The sequence below is a fragment of the Ictalurus furcatus genome, chromosome 2, assembly GCF_023375685.1.
Source record: "Ictalurus furcatus strain D&B chromosome 2, Billie_1.0, whole genome shotgun sequence".
NCBI classification, from domain to species: domain Eukaryota; kingdom Metazoa; phylum Chordata; class Actinopteri; order Siluriformes; family Ictaluridae; genus Ictalurus; species Ictalurus furcatus.
This window is the reverse complement of record NC_071256.1, coordinates 19,464,536-19,482,410: the sequence shown is the minus strand read 5'-3', so window position 1 is coordinate 19,482,410 and position 17,875 is coordinate 19,464,536. Positions and strand designations below refer to the sequence as shown.

At 40.2% G+C, this 17,875-nt stretch overlaps 1 pseudogene; it reads right to left on the bottom strand.

Annotated features, from left to right (window-relative positions):
* Positions 1 to 17,875, bottom strand: part of LOC128617440 (uncharacterized) — a 38,398-nt pseudogene that overhangs the window by 14,001 nt on the left and 6,522 nt on the right.

Here is a 17,875-nt window from a genome sequence, read left to right as displayed (position 1 = left end):
TGATAAAATATTACTGCTTCATGACTGCAGTGTGGATGTACACACACACACACACACACACACACACAAACACACACACACACTCAGTAATCAGTAAGCAGGTCCAGGATCAGCCATAGTGAGTGGTAATTACGCTTTACTGTGTCCCTTGCTTGTAAATACACTTGCTCATATTCCTCCTGACCTGATTTATGATGTAGAGTCACTCTGTCTCTTATAATGTCTGAAACCAAGCAGCTTTTATTATCGAGGACAAATTGATCTCACTGTCGATATCTCAGTAAATATCTGCACGTTTCTGCAGGAGAGAACGACAGAGTAGACGATGAAAGGGCTGCCAGGTTAGTTTTAATTACAGTGTGTGTGTCTGTGGGTGTGTGTGTGTGTGTGTGTGTTTAAGGCAGGCTTATTGACACCAGTGCGTAACGTGCTCACGCTGGTCGTGTTGCGGAAATGAAAACCTGCGTTTACAGGTTGATAAACAGCTTGTAAACAAGCAGGGACGTGATATTAAACACATCAGTGACAGCGGGACGGCACCTTGAACGCATCATCAATCTGTCACGGAGTCCTGTCTCGACACGGATTTCTCATCCATCACGGGTACTGACAGGTGCAGGAAGTCAGAGCTCAGAATTACGTCATTTTGGTTTGGTTATCGGAGCACCAAAAGATCATGAACTAGCAACTACAATGTCAAGGACACCATCCTGACACCCTGAGTCAGAATAACAAAAGTTCCCTGTTTCAGAACCATGTCAGAATGGAGCATAAGAGAGAAGCCATGCCTCCTGTTTCAAGACTGACAGGTCACACCTCCTTCACTAAAACTAATGCTGTACTCCACGTTTACATGGACAACAATAATCTGATATCAACCCGATTAAAATGATATTCTGATTAAGGATCTACTACGTAAACAGCGATTATTGATTACCTTAAACCGACTAAAGTCATATTCGAAGTAAACACAAATCGTATTAAGACATGTGGAGTATTCCTATTTTAGTCGCATTATCGAAGTGCATTATAGACATGTACACACCTTAATCACACTATTAACATCGTGTGGGAGTTCTCACCGCATTTTGCAACAGGACACGTACACACACGGCAGTGTTCAAGCGTTTGACGGCAAACAAGAGAGCAGGGCTGCGTCCGAAACCGCGTACTTACCTACTATATGGTAGGCGAAATACATATATCTCAGCCACTATATAGTAGGTAAGTACGCGGTTTTGGACGCAGTCCACGGCTTCATGCAGTCGTCTATTTGCACGTACAGCATGACAAATAATTAACTGCACTTGAAGCTTTCATGAAATTAAAAATAAAAACACCCAAAACTGTATACAGTACCATAACGAAGACAAACTGTATGTTGATGTGTGAAATTCTGGAGGGAACGTCAGATGGCGTGGCGTGGTGACATAATGACGTGTGCCGTTAATTGATCTATGTTCTATAACATGTAAAACGGGAACATGAAAGGAATAGTCTAAAAGCAACTCATGTAAACACTTTAATCACAATATTGTCTTATTCAGAATAAGGTCAATAATTAGATTACTGCTGTCCATGTAAACATAGTCATTGACAATAATGTTATGAGCGATAACTTTAATATTCATGATAGTCTTGTAATCTTCCTGTAATCTTTCATTTGTAATATTCCTTCGTCCTATGGCTCTGAGAGGGAAAAGAAGGGGGTGTGGCCAGACATACATAAGGCATATTGTGTACACATGACATCATTACAGCAGAAAAAAATCCTGGAAACTGGTTACTGGTATTTGTGTGTGGTGTGTACAGCAGTACAGCCTGGAGAGGCTTCGACACGAACACACACTCATTCTCATTAGATTCTCTGCTGCTGCGGGCTGGGAGGAGGGGGCGGAGACGCTGTGAAGGATGGACAGAACAGATGTACCTGTAAACTCTGAAAAGTGAGGATGCACACACTGCTGCACACACCCACAAGGAGTCTATCGGGATAACAAAGAGGTTGTCTGTAAAATTGCACATGCAGTATAGTGTGTAAATCAAGCACAATTCAAACAGTAAAAAAAATGCTACTTTTTAAAGATTTTTCCATATTTTTCCGTATGATTTTGATTTTCATCCGAGTCGATGTTAGAAACTTCAGGAAGTATTCCAGTTTCTACAAAGCTTGGGTTGTAACATTTCAGACAAAAACCAGTCTACATTACTGTAATTACAATGTTATTAACACACTGTTAACATGACCTTCCCATTTAGACGGAAAGTGACCGTATGGAAAAGGGTTAATGTTCCTACAACTGCAAAAAAATGTTGCAGCAGCATTGTAGGAACGTCTCTAAATGTTACAGAGGAACAAACCCAGGAAGCTTTAATTCAACATCTTTATGAACTAACATTTGAGAAGACGTTTTGGTAAACCTCATATTATTAGCTGTGATGTAGTGATGGGAAGTTCGGATCATTTTACTGACTCGGATCTTTGAATCTCGTTCAGGAAAATAAATGAAATCTTTTTTCCGAGTCATTTCGCTCATTTCAGCAGAATATAATTAAAATGTTACATGTTAAATTCCACAACACATCTAGTACTTACACAGACGTTGATCATAGCTGGAATAAAAAATAAACTATAGGTTAATTCAGCCAAGGCCGAAATATGATAAACAGAATGGGGCGGTCACCGGAAGAACGAACGACTCGAACCCGAAGATTCGAGAGGTGAACTAATCTTTTCTGTTTCCTGTACAGAACCTATGGGGATGTTGCAGCACATGCACAGTCAAAAATTAACTATTCATTACGTTCATTACTCTCTGAGACAACTCTCTGTTCCCGAGTCATATTAAAGATTCGTTCAAAATGAACGAATCGTTCATGAACGACACATCACTACTGTGATGGTGCGTGTGGAGAAAGTACGTATCTCTCTCTGTGGTGTTGCTCCGTTTTATTTTTTAAGATGTCGCTTGTGAACAAGTACGTGCTGTGCATAAACTTCCTGCTCGGTGTGCAAGCTGAGCTCATCATGGTTCACGCTCGGCCACGGAACCCGACAGGTCATAAATTCATCCGGTTGTCGGACAGAAAGCAGGGCCTGGAGAGACGCACATCTATTATGATATCACAGCCAGAGTGGAGTGTAAACATCCATCCATCATGGCCGTGCCCAAGTGTGTCAGCGCTCCTAGATGTAGGCCTCCGACCTCACGGATAAACCTCTTTCAGGACTCTTTTTGTTTACTTCTGCCTCTTTTTTTTGTCTTTAAGTAGACACCTCAGGGTCTCAGAGAAACGTTACGTAGAGTCAGTAAACATGTACGTCAGAGCTTTATTGCGCAGAGTGTAGTGTAAGGGCTAGTTAACATTACAACATTACAGATTAACAATCTGAGCCTTGCTAGTATTATTAGCTGTTACCTGTATCAGCTGGAATGCTAATTAAAATTTACTTCAAGTGTAATCAAAACATGACAATTATTTGTCTGTCTATCCGTCACGGAGCTCGGAGGTTTATCCATCATTCTCTCTTCCATATGGTGGATGTTGCGCTAATTAGCGTTAAGATATTTTCAGCCACATGTTACAGACAAAAACTAGCCAACGACGCACACGGAGACGGAAAGCAGTTGCTGTGGTAACGCACACACATCAGTGCTTGGGCCCATTGCCAGCTGTTTTGACAGGTTACCAAAGCAAATAAAAAAGGATGAAAGCAGAGTTCCTTTATTTCGATATCAATCATGCACGAAAGCAAAGTGCCGAGGTGCGACATTAAAAACTTTCTCAGGAACCACGTTGACGTCAAACGCAAAGGACTGACTGCCCGGGTCTGTGTTTGTGCTTCCTCGTAATGTTTTTATAGTTCGTTTTTCACTTTTTTTTTCTGGGGAAAAACGTCACCTGTTGTAGCCCATCCGCTCCAAAGTTGTGGGTTCTGACATGCTTTTCAGCGCACCACGTTTGTAAACATTGGTTATTTGAGTTAACATAGCCATTATTATTATTATTATTATTATTATTATTATTTGCTGAGAATTCTCTGCCTTGGTTTGGAAATTCTCCCAAATTCTGAGGCATGTACACTTGGCCAAAAAAAAGTACACACAAAAAAAAAAAACATTTCCTAGAGCATCGTAATTAAAGACATGGGAGGTGGGAGCAGAGTCATTACACTAACATGATTTAGAGAGGCCGACTGAGACAGAGAAAATGACCAGCAAGGCTATTAACACGGCTCCAAGCTTTCATTATCACCGGCTCGCTTTTATGGGAAAGTATTTTACTGGCAGCAGAATTTACACCGAAGCAGAGATGGAGATGGAGAGCAGGAATGCCGATGGGTGGGATTTAACAAAAAGCAAAACAACAATGACAACACAGTGAAATATTATGTTCCGTTTAAATGTCAGCGTTAGAAAAACAACCTGTGCGATGCCCCTGCGAGGACATCCATCCCTGCAATTAAGGTGGTGCATTCAAAGAAAATAAAAACCTATCGAATGTAATTCAGAAACATTAATCTCAGACAACATGGTGTCCCAGTTTCCATGACAGCCGGGGAAATGTTCTCAGCTTACAGGGTGTGCAAAGAGGGGGGAAACAATCATGAAAACCCAAGTCCAATCTTGCAACAAATAAATAATTATATAAAAATGAATAATTCAATAAATTAGCATGGATGGTGGAGGTGGATGGAGTCGTTTCTGTACCTTGTGCTCTATTTTAAATTGACAATTTCGTCCTCGTGATCAATTATCACCTCTGAAAAGTTGCTGGGAAACAAAACAAGATTAATCAAAATATCTACAGCACCCTCACAAACACACACACACACACTCACACACACAGACACACTAACACTGTAGTTTATCACGGGTCCTACATGACAGCAGCGTGTCAGTTACTTGGCATGGGAAATGGGAGACATATTTCACCTGCGGAGACGGAGTTACAGTCAGGGACTTCAGGAAGACAGAACTGGGTGCTCTGATGGAAAAACAAAATGAAAAATAAAATAGAAATGTGTGGGGTTTTTTATAGGAGAACAGCAAAGACAGTAGTCTTGCTTACCGAGCTACAGCTACAACTACAATTACAATGCATTTGATTACAATTTAAAAATAAATTAATAAAGACAAACAGTTTATGAGCTGATGAAGAGTAACATCTGGGAAAATTTACAGCGTCATCACTATGATGCGCCTGTATCACAGTCTTCCGTTTTCTGAAGTTAAATTCTGGATTCTGATTGGTCAGAAGGTCTTGATTAATATTCTGACAGTAGTGCAGCTACGAATCACAAGTTTATATGTTTGCACTCGTTCTAATTACAATACGTAATTGTTTCTATAGCAACAGCTCATTGGTAGGAACTTTGTATAGTACAATGGACGCTCCACTAATAATAAATAGATTGAAAAAACTTTTGTATTCATACATAGCATTTATGGAAGGAAGGAGTCTCTAGTGTCGGAGGAAAGGCTGTAAATTTTCTGACATCTTTTTTTGTTTGTTTGTTTGCTTCTCGGTAACATGAAAAGCTGCATTTTTGTTTTTTTGTTGTTTTTGTCTTATTAACTTCAAGAGAGATTAAAAGAGACCTTGATGAGGGAGAATAGGAACCAACTTGTTTCAAGTATGATCTGCAACAATAAACGGATAAAAAGTATGATGTGTCGCTGTTTAATAAATAATAAACTGTAATAGTTGGAAAATTGATGTGGTGTAAGAGGAATAAACCAGTTGGGTGTGCAGTAACTCACACACACACACACACACACACACACACACTAACACACACACATACACACTGTGTTTATTACTTACATATTTAATAGAAAGGTAAGAATAATGTTTTTTCTCCTGCCCCCTGAGCTGCGACCTGATTGGTCGGGAGGTAAAAAGGTGGTCAATGTTACTCTGCACTTCTCTGATATATATTTTTTTACCTTGTTAAGGTCCACTGTGAGCAAAAATACACCAGCAGCAGCACTCCTGTAGGGTGACCTGTAAATCTTAAGGGGCGTGGAAGTATTTTTCCGTATTTTTTTCTCCAGCCGTAGATTATCTCAATGTTTATAATGCTGTCATTTCGATCAGATACCTCCTTTATACCCTGAGGAGGTTTTCAGGGTTAACTTGTCTTCGTTTCTCATTTCTCGTTCCTCCTGAGATGTTGCCAGGACGACGGTGAGGATCTTCAGTAAACGGATCTGCTTATTATCGCGGCTGAGAACGCCGAAGGTCTGATTTGTGTGAGACGAAGAGACCTAGACAAGCGAGACGACTGCGTGGGCTGCACACTTTGTACCACGTTGTGTTAGAACGTATCGCATCTTAGTCAGGATCGCAGTTTTGACCTTTGAGATGATGATCTCTAAGAAAACCCCATCGCTGTTCGCTGCAACTCCTCCTGCAAACAGAAAGGAGTCCTTCTTTTTGATAAATCAGCAAATATTTACATCTCTCTCAAAAAAACAAATCAGATTTAACCTCTTATACTGCTGTGTGATTCAGGTTTACAAATACACACACATACACATTTATGTATTTTATGTATTTTATCCTCAGATGTGTTAATGATCAGGCTTTAAGACTCCATGCTCTATTTATACATCTATCTGCTTTAATTAGTCACTTATTAATTATTTATTTCTGCCCAAGAGTGAGTTTGATTGTTGACATGATATGAGACGATAGATTTTCAGCTTTTATTTACTGATATTTGCATTTAGATGTGTTAAACAACTTAGAACATGGCACTTTTGGTGGCAGACCACCCAAGTTTTAGGTGAGCAAAAGTATTGGAACAGACAGTGTTAAAGTAAATAACACCCACTGACCCAGTGACATCACCAAACTGTTGCATTTTTCTTTTGTGTTGTTTTTCCAGGCTTTTACCACAGCCTCTTTCAGTTGCTGTTTGTTTCGGGGGGGGTTTTCTCTTCAGTCTCCATTTCAGGAGAACTAAAATCTTGGCAGGTCTAAATCCTTCCACTTTTCCCCCCTGATTAAGTCCTTTGTTGAGTTGGCAGTGTGTTTTGGATCATTGTCTTGCTGCATGATGAAGTTCCTTCTGATTAGATTGGATGCATTTCTCTGTAGATTGTCAGACAGATTGTTCTTGTAAACATCTGCATTCATTCTTCTGCTACCATCATGAGTTCCATCATCAATAAAGATTAATGAGCCTGTTCCAGAAGCAGCCATGCAAGCCAAAGACATGACACTACCTCCACCATGTTTCACAGATGAGCTTCTATGTTTTGTATCATGAGCAGATCCTTTCTTTCTACACACTTTGGCCTTTCCATCACTTTGGTAGAAGTTCATCTTGGTTCAAGATCTTTTGTGGCTCGTCTCTGTATTTCTTTGCAAATTCCAAACTGGCTTTCTGATTCTTACTGCTAATGAGTGGTTTACATCTTGGCTTAGTGGTTAGCATATTCGCCTCACACCTCCAGGGTCGGGGGTTCGATTCCCACCGTAGCACTGTGTGTGCGGAGTTTGCATGTTCTCCCCGTGCTGTGGGGGTTTCCTCTAGGTACTCTGGTTTCCTCTGACTGGCATGTCCAAAGTGTCCGTAGTGTATGGTGGGGGTGTGTGAGTGTGTATGTGATTGTGTGCCTTGCGATGGATTGGCACCCTGTCCAGGGTGTACCCTGCCTTGTGCCCAGTGCTTCCTGGGATAGGCTCCAGGTTTCCCCGTGACCCTGAAAAGGATAAAGTGGTAGAAGATGGATGGATGGATATTCTGCATTATTTCTGAATGGTGGATTGTGGTACTTTTATTCCGACCCTGTGGAGGTTGTTGGTGATGTTACTGACTGTGGTTTTGGGTTTTTCTTCACAACTCTCACAATGTTTCTGTCATCAGAAACATTGGGTGAGTTTCTGAACTGAAACATTGTGAGAGAAACATTGTGAGAGTTTCTGAATTTCAAATCTGTTCCATGTCTGGTTGTTACTACACTAGTGGTTTTTTGCTTATACAAAAGGTGCCATGTTCTAAGTTGTTTAACATATCTAGAGGTAATTATGAGGAGATGAAACCTGAAATTCTTGATCTATCGTCTCATATTCATCTTTCAATTTCAAAACCAAATGTTTCAGTGTATAGTGAAAATAAAAGACTTAGCCTTGATATTCCTATACTTTTGGAGGGGACTGTACACTGTGTAGTGAGCATTTATAGTGAAGAAGAATCCATTCTGAGGGAAAATCTGGTGTCTGATTTGGCAATATGACACAGGGCAGAAAGGGCAGTGGTAGCTCATCCCAGCACCACCAAGCTGCCACTGCTGGGCCCTTGAGCAAGGCCCTTAGTCTTCAACTGCTCAGCTGTATAAAAAATTTTATAAATGTAAGTTGCTCTGGATAAGGGCAACTAGCAAATGCCATAAATGTAAATGGAAATGATCGTGTTCTAGATCAAGCTGCTCAGATAAATCAGACTCCAAACTCCAGGGTTCTGTGGAAGATGCTGGATGACCAGCCAAAGATTATTTTATTCTATCTTTCTTTCGTTTTTTCTTTCTTTTGTTTTTGGTTTGCATTTTTTGGTAATGACCCAGTGCCACGATTTCGGTGGAGCTTTTTGTAGAGAGCTCAGGCTGCCATGCTCTCTCTCTCTCTCATTTCATTTGGAAAGGTGGAGTTTAATTGCAGAGCCAATTTAAGCTGGAAAGAGGCTTAAACGTTTGGGGCAGCGACAAGTGGTGGGTAACGAGGGGAAAAAACAGGTTGAGTGAAGAGAAGAATCTGATGAGAGAGAACGAGAGAGAAAGATAGAGGGCAAAAAGACAACTGAAGAGTTACATATTAAAAGCTTGCAGAGGTGATAAAAGTATATAAAAAAAAATACTCACAGCTATACTATAAAATAGTTTACTATAGTACTATAATACTATAAAACAGTTTACTATAGTATAGCTATAAACTATACTATAGCTATAAAAATACTCACATACTTCAAATGCTTTACTAAACTTAAACTGCAATTTAAGAAATTTAGGTAGCTGCATAAATTAGCCTTGCTCATGACAAAGTATCCTAGGATTCCTACCTGGTGTTGGAGAGTTTTTACGAGTAAATGAGTACGATGTCAGCCCGAACTGCGTTACCAGTATCACTATTCACAGTTTTCAGTCACGTGACTGACCGGGAGACCTGGAGGCACAACATCGTTCCAAAGTGGCAGCCAACACTGGACGCTCCATGGAATTGCAGCACAGGCCTGTCAATTTTCCATTTGTTTCAAGCCACAAATATTTTGATCACCTCTCAAAAGAAGAAAAGGAAAGGTATTTGAACAAACTGCAAGTTTGGGGCATTTGCAGTCCATATACAGCACCAGCCGCAGTATTTCAATCACTGAAAACAGCAAAGTCCCCACTAGAGCTCCACTTTGGCGATGTATACATATATCTTGTGGAGAATCCATCCCCTTACACTGCTGCCAGAATGAAATCGTACAAAAGTACAGACAGTTATCTGTATTTTCCTTCTGGATGAGTTAATAATGCTGCTGTTTGGGACATGAAGGACAAGAAATTCTTCATTGACAGAGCAAAGCTGAGTGCTAATAAGCTAAGGTTAGTTTCAGGTTCATTGTAGTCTGCATTCTAGGGCAGTAATATTTTGGTCAGTTTAACACAATGTCTAATGGCATAAATCTAATCAAAACTTTTTTTTCAATGCTAGGTAAACCATTCCTACTGTTTAAATGACCCACAATTGACAGCTTGGGTTGTTGTAGAGAAGGAGGGACTGGTGCGATTTGGAGACTGCACTTGTATGGCAGGAATAGGAAAATTGTTTAGTTAGTGTGTATAGTTTTTGTATGTAGATGTGTATGGTTATAAAGATGTATATAGTTATTTATGATTAAAAGTACGAATTCATCATTGTCATTATTTCATTGATGGAAATAGTGCAGTAACACACTTTTTTCTCATGTTTAACCCAAAGGAACAATTGAGGGAGCCAAATTTGTCAGTGCGCAGCACACATTGACTATTTTTTCTAGAGGTGTAAGAACTTTAGGATGCTCAGCTTCACACATTTGAATTCCAATTGTCCTTTGAAGTATGCCTCACCAATAACTCTCTTAACATTGACCCAGTTGCTTTTTGTTTTTTGTAAAAGCTTGGATCTTAAGTTCAGCATTGTACAGACCAACTGAATCTACCACATCAAACCCTCTATCAGCTAGAATCACATCACCTGGGCTGAGGTGATCCTAAAATCCACTTCTTTCACTCAAGTGTTTGTCAGATGTTCTGCTACTCCATCCTTTTGATATAAAAGAAACTGTTTCTTGTGGTGTTGTCAATTAGATATTTCATGGTATGGTGATGTTTGTATTTTGAGTATGTCTGTGCTCTTGCTCTTAGGCCTCTAGGCTTTTCAATGAAAATATCAAAGAAGTCAATAACACAGGCACATTTATGAAAGACCTGTCTAAATACAGTTGCAATCAAAATTATTCAACCCCCATTGCAAATCAGGTTTATTGTCAAAATTGACAGACTTTCAGCTGTTTGCAATGAACAAATCAAACAAAAGCTATTGAAATGGTTGAAACGCATTTGAAACACAAAGAATGCTTCAAGTGTTTTCCCCAAATTCAACTGAAAATGCAACTTATAATGATTTCTCCAGTTTAAAATTATTCAACCCACTGAATAGAATCCCACACAACAGCACAAATATGCAAAACAGGTGTTGTCTCAAGCACACCTGTTGCAACTAATCAAGGGCTTCATTAGTTGCACCAGGTGTGCTTGAACTGGAACACATGAAATACATGAACTGGCTAGGGGCAGAAAATGATGAAATACCTGGACGGGGCAGAAAAAGGAAGCTATCAATGGCTGCAACCAGATGAGAAGGCAGGCTGTGAAAAACCTTTGAGTGGCTGCAAAAGACCTGCAACAAGACTTGGGGGCAACAGGCACTGAGGTTTCAGTGAGCACAATAAGGTGGAACTTTTCGGCACGATGGATCAGTGGTATGTCTGGAGGAAGAAGAATGAAGAAAGAACACTCTGTCCACAGTCAAGCATGGTGGTGGCTCGGTGATGCTCTGGGGCTGCTTTGCATCCTCTGGCACTGGAAACCTGCAGCGTGTGGAAGGCAAGATTGATTCATTGAAGTATCAGGAAATCCTAGGAGAAAACGTCATGCCATCTGTGAGGAAGCTGAAGCTTGGGACCTTCTAACAGGACAATTATCCCAAGCATACCGCAAATTCCACCAAGGCTTGGTTGCAGAAGAAATCCTGGAAGATTCCACAGGGCCATCACAGTCACCTGACTTGAACCCCACAGAAAATCTTTGGTGGGATTTGAAGAAGGTGGTTGCAGTACGCAAACCCAAGAATACTGAACTGGAGGCCACTGCTCATGAGGAATGGGCTAAGATTCCTCAGGAATGCTGCCAGAAGTTATGCATCTTATTTGCAGCAGGTCATAACAGCAAAAGGGTGCTCTACTAAGTACTAAAGATGTATACCATGAAGGGGTTGAATTATTTTGAAATTTGAAGTCATTATAAGTTGCATTTTCAGTTGAATTTGGGGAAACCACTTGAAGCATTCATTGTGTTGATTTGTTCATTGCAAACAACTGAATTTTCAGCCTCATAAGAGTTAATAACTGTTGTTGGAAAGAAGAGAGGTTTGTAGCAGAGATTTACACAAGGTTCTGTAGCAGAAATAATATCACAAACATTAAAACTAATTGTAACTTGGAATATGTGGGGAAAAACCAATTCATCAAATGTTCCTGATTTAATAATGTCCTTCAGCCTATGATTTTCCTCTCTGAGGTCATTACATTCCTTTTGTAATCTTGCAATCTTTTCCTTGCATGGTTTGTTGTCACACTGTTGTTCATCCTCAGCAGGTGGCGCAGGTTCAGCATCTGGTACTGATGACAGTTCTAGGAGGACATCTACTGCATCTTGCTGCTTTTTCTCCTCCACCCTCTTTTTCTGCATTCTTCTGTGCTGCTCATACCTTTCCATGTCTTTCTCCTTTTTTCTCTTCTTGGTGGCTGGTGTGAACGAGAAGACGGATGGAACCCAGTCGGGGACAACGGGTCATCAGATTTGGCACCTTTACCAGAGGGTTTATGTCCAACATATGCTAGAAAGTTACAAGTAATGTTAATAATGTTTGTGACATCATTCCTGTAGACTAAATGGTCTGCACTTATATAGCGCCTTTTTTTAACCTTAGTGGTTCCAAAGCGCTTTACACTGGTTCTCATTCACCCATTCACACACACACTCACACACCAGTGGTAGCAGAGCTGCCATCGGGAGCAACTTGGGGTTCAGTGACTTGCCCAAGGACACTTCAGAATGTGGAGTCACGTGGGCCGGGAATCGAACCGCCATCCCTACAATTAGTGGACAACCCGCTCTACCAGCTGAGCCACAGCCGACTAGTAAGTCCCTCTCTCCCTTCCAACAACTGTTAACTCTTCAGACTGAAAATGAAACTTCCCCTTAATGAGATATCATATTATTTAGCTAGTGTTAGCTAACCGTTTCCTGACTCAGGAAACAGTTCGGCTAACTAGTGTCAAAGCCACTGAAGTTGGTTGCGTCACTCCACGAAAATGAACGATGTCGGAACAATTATGTAAAGATATAATTACTAACAATACCACAATTAAAATACTCAGTGTTTACTTGAGCATACTGTTGATGAAATGCTTGCTGCAAAGACATGTGTGCTTTGATGGGTTGCCATTCTTTGCCCTCCCCAGGGACAGAGGCACTAATAGCACAAATCCACAGTCTCCTACTCTCTGTGTTTTCTTTCTTGGATGGGATTCTGTAAAAGCACAACCCAGGCCTGTCTCCTCATCGGTTAGTGCATCAGATAGAACCACAGCTATCCGGTATTTTGGCTAAACAAATCTGGTACAACTAACTGGCAGGCAGCGTAAGAAAGCCATGTTTGCCCTCAAAGTCGGCGTTCCTATCAGAATGTGACGCCATGTGAAACTATGAACCTTGGAATGTCTCTTAGGCCAGGTTCACACATACTCCATTTGCAGTGTGTATGCGTTTTTGGTTTTTTTTCGTGCCCATGTTAACAGGTTAGAGCATTCACACTGCACGCGGATGGCCAGTGCGTTGCAGGAGCGGTGTGGAGCAGCAGTGCACCGATCGTTTTCACAACAAGTCTATTTTTGCTGAGCTGCACGCGCTGAATTAAAGTGATGGCGTATAGTTTGTGGTCAAAATGTACACGGATTGACTACAAAAATGTAGTAATTTCACTATAAATCCATATAATTAAAGTATACAACTGTTTTTCACAGTCATCGTATTATTTTAAGCCCGGGATAAACCAAAGAAAGCCAAAAACACTTACCAGGAGTTTCACAAATAGCTACTGCGGTCGAAATTAAAAAGCGGCAATCACGTGACAGGCTGGTGGTCGGAGAACGTTGTGAATGACCCGCAGGATTTCTTGTATAAAGATTTAAATGTGAAAGTAAAGACAAGGGAGGTATTTTCCTCGGCTGTTTGTGTGGATGGTAAGATTTCATTTAAAATGTTTGTGATGCTACCTTTTCACACAAGAGAAGTACAATGTTTAAATGTTTTGCCACTTGATTAATTACTTGCTTATATTAACTATATATATATATATATTTATTGTGCTTTTTAATATGAAAAGTTCTTTATTATTTATTGTGTTTAAACATGCATACGTCTATGAAAGATTGTATTACTTTACTATGCTGCTCTAAACTTCATTCAAAGTCCTGTCACCCTCCACCTTCATGTCCTTTTCTGAATGTGTTCGGCCACGGATCAGTAGCGCACTGAAAACGCGTCTTATGTGAAAGCACAATGGTGCGTGCTGCTTCTGCACCGCATACATACTGCAATACGCACCGCATACATTCTGCAAACGGAGTGTGTGAACCAGGCGTCACGCTGCTGATGTGGACAAGAGTGTGTTAGAAACTAAAACGCAGAGCTAACTTTGACAGTCGAGGCTGATTTTCCGGACCACTGATCACCTGACACACACCAGCTCTTTATCGGAGGCAATTAAGGCAGGACACAGGGTGTGTGTGTGTGTGTGTGTGTGCGCGCGCGCCCGGCCATTAGCGAAAGCCTGCTTTCTGCTCGTCCAAACAGATGGGTCGCATTAACCCGCCGTCGCTGGCACGCACTGCCCATAACGTCATTTCAGAGAGAGGGCACAGGATCAAGGACGACCGCAAAATAACAGCATTAAAATGCCAGCATGGTGTAATTGTGGCAAAACGCTCCACATCCGGGCCTCTTCGTTCTCCTCTCATTCCCATTCCACCAGCGGCACGCCGTTAATTAGTCCGCATTTGCCCAAATGTAATTGTTCATACCAATAATGGATTCTTGCTAAGAGCGCTCCAGGTCTCTTTGTGTTCAACTATTAACATCCATTCCTGCTGAAATGTTCGTCATATATCCCAAACAGCTCGTCCCTTCGTCTTTTCATGGTTTCCTCGGTTTTCTCCGCTGCGAAAACGACTCTGTTGTCTCAGATTTTAACGGGTACCGTGTCGGTCTGGAGATTTACAGGAATTATAAAGCACTTAAAGCGCAAAGTATGTACATGTTTATTATTATAAAATCGAACAGAATGTGAGATTGAGGAGAGACAAGGATCTCATTTGACTTAAAAGTTTTAATCAGGGTTTAATTGGAATTTAGGATTTATTTTAGCACTCTGAATCTTTCACAAGTCTCAGCACTGTACAGTTTCTTTCTTACTGTTTTATTAACATGCCTGTGAGTCTCAGTCCCAGTGAAGGTTTGGCCTGTGTGTGTCTCAGTTCCAGTGAAGGTTTGGCCTGTGTGTGTCTCAGTTCCAGTGAAGGTGTGGCCTGTGTGTCTCAGTCCCAGTGAAGGTGTGGCCTGTGTGTGTCTCAGTCCCAGTGAAGGTGTGGCCTGTGTGTCTCAGTGCCAATGAAGGCAGCATTGCCTGTGTGCCTTAGTCCCAGTGAAAAAGGTGTGGCCTTGGTGTCCCAGTCTCAGTGAAGGAGGTGTGGCCTGTCTTTCCATCATACTTTCTACAGTCTCATTGAAGGAGGTGTGGCCTCTGTGTCTTAGTCTCAGTGAAGGAGGCGTGGCCACTGTCTTAGTTTTAGTGAAGGAGACCTGTGTGCCTATCATACTTAGTGAAGTAGGCGTGGCCTGTCACTCTCACATCATGTATTGCACTGAATCAAAAGGAGAAACACACCTCTCCTAAATAACTGTTTATTAAAAAACTATTAAAAATAGTGCATGTATAATTTTTTTTTTTTCTCAAAAATGAAATATGAAGTGTTTGGAGCGCTGTATACCGGGGTTTTAGCAGCACTGCAGAGTCAGCACACAGATATAAAGAAATAAAGAAAGAAAGAAAGAAAACAGAAGGCAGGAAAAAAATAAGCGCACTCACTGATGTCAAGTCAAGTTCATGGCTTGTTGTCGGGGAAACAGAAGAGCCGGTACATTTCCACCTCTCTATAGACTCAACACAATGGAGCTCCAGCGGATAAATGAGGCTGTCTGCACTTTGTTCATCGCCTCATTGTTATCACAGCGCACTAGCTAGCCACTTTTACTCCCCATATAGCAAAATTACTTGTAATGCACAGGCTAACTGCTTATTTACTCCGCCACATGACACAGAATGGAAAATGTCAGATGAAGACAGTGTGTCGGGTTCAGGGCCTTAGAGGCGTTGGTCTGTCAGAGTACTAATGAGGTATGCTGCTGATGCTGGGCCATGAACAGTGGAACTCAGGGCTTTGAGGAGGCTACTCAGCGCAGGTGAGGGTCAAGGGCGGGGTCAGGACTGGTGTTCAGATGAGTGGAGAGACAGGATTTGTTGAAAAAGTGGAAGCTGATATTCGGCTGCGTCAGGAAGTCTGATACAGTACTATAGATAAATAAGCAAACAGTATTTTAATACTTTAACTCATGCCGTGATGATGATGATGATTATGATGATGATGATGTAAGGCTGGGAAATATGACAATACAATATCCATATTGTGATCAGTTATGTCATAATATTCATTTCTGAGATATCATGAGCTTTGTATCATTAATATTTTTATTACAGACTCTTATTTTTCAGACTCTAAAATGTAAATGTTTGCATGACACATATTGCATACTGTTGAAATGCTTTCAAGTATTGTGACAGGATATCGCCCACCCTGATGTTGATGATGACTGTGCTTTGTAATGTTAAGTTAAGCCTTATAATGCTAAAAAGGGAAATCTAAAGACCTCATTTAGAGTCACACACATAGCAGCACACAATTATCATATTATTTTATTATTAAATGAAACCGTTAAAGCCTAATGAACACCACTTGCGGGGGTTGCTCATCTCAATTTCATCACTCAGGAAACAAGACAGTGTTAGAAATGGAAGTGGTCGTGTCCTTTACAAACATGGTGTTTTATCGTTGTGTGATAAAGATGCGTGAGTAAAAAGTATTCTCGTATTCTCATTCCTGTTTTGTTGTAAGTTGCATTTAAATTATTTATGGGCAATTATACACATGCATTATATAATATATTTTTCTCCTTTTTTCCCATAGTTTTGTTTTATTGTTAATTTAAATTTTCTCTGTCCATCTCTTCGGAATTGCTTTAATATTGTAGTCCAAAATAAAAGTAGCTTTATATATTACTAGACGTTGGCCGATAGTGGATTTTACCGATAAGATAACTAAGTTGGGCAGTACCTGCCGATAACCGATGAATCAAACAATAGTTTTTAAAATTGATACTGAATGAAAATATTGCTGAACTTTATTACAAAAATAAACAGTACTGACTGCACCATAAAATGTAGGCTACTGTACTTGAATGAATGAAATTAAATAAATATTAATAAATATTTAAAAATATTAAAGTAAATAAAAGATATAGATCCAATCTGAACCAAAAAGTAACGCTCCAAATAACAAATAAAAATAGAGACATCCAAAATTAATCAAAAAACACTTCAAATAACACAACAAAATTTGTCAGAGATAGTTTTTATTTTGCCTCTAGAGGCCGCTATCATACTGTATAATGACAGCAGACCCTTCTCAGCCACTCTGGCAATGGACGCAGTCGGGGAAAATTATCTGTGTGGATTTGTGCAGATAAACAATAGTTCCAGCAATCAGTTATCAGTGCCGATTAATCAGCAAAACCGATCAATCGGTTGACCTCTACTTATTACTAACAAAGTCTTTATTATTCTCCAGAAAGGATGGTGGTGAAAAAGTCAAAAAAATTAATATTGACTAATGTGTATCTGAAAATATGTTCGAAACACTCTCCTTACTCTTCAGAACAGAGAGAGAAAGCTTTTATTTTTCACAGCCATGTTCCAGACCTCAAAATTATACAAATATAAATAAATTAATTTGTTAAATAAATAAATAAATAAACAAAGAAAATAGCGCACGGCATGACTTGCTTGCTATAAAAGAACTTTTGGGATTTACAGTAGCATGAAACTTTGGGCAGGCCATATCACTAGAATATTTCCATGTTACGGAAGGAGCTTAAAGCTATAAAGCTTTAATCTTCAGGACAGAGAAGTTTACTATTTGGGTGGTTTCTCAGTAACATGACAAGCTTACCTGAACTTGTGCTGAACCTGAACTTATGCTGTAGTGCATAATTGATCTTAATTAACAGTGCAAGTGACATTATTATTAATTAACAGAACGAGTTAACAGGATGTCAAATACTTAATGATTAGCATTATTAATGCCCATTCATCTGGTCGTTAAGGTGAACGCTTCATTATTTTCTGGTGTGCTGGGGATTAGTATGTGTACTTATTCATTTATCAC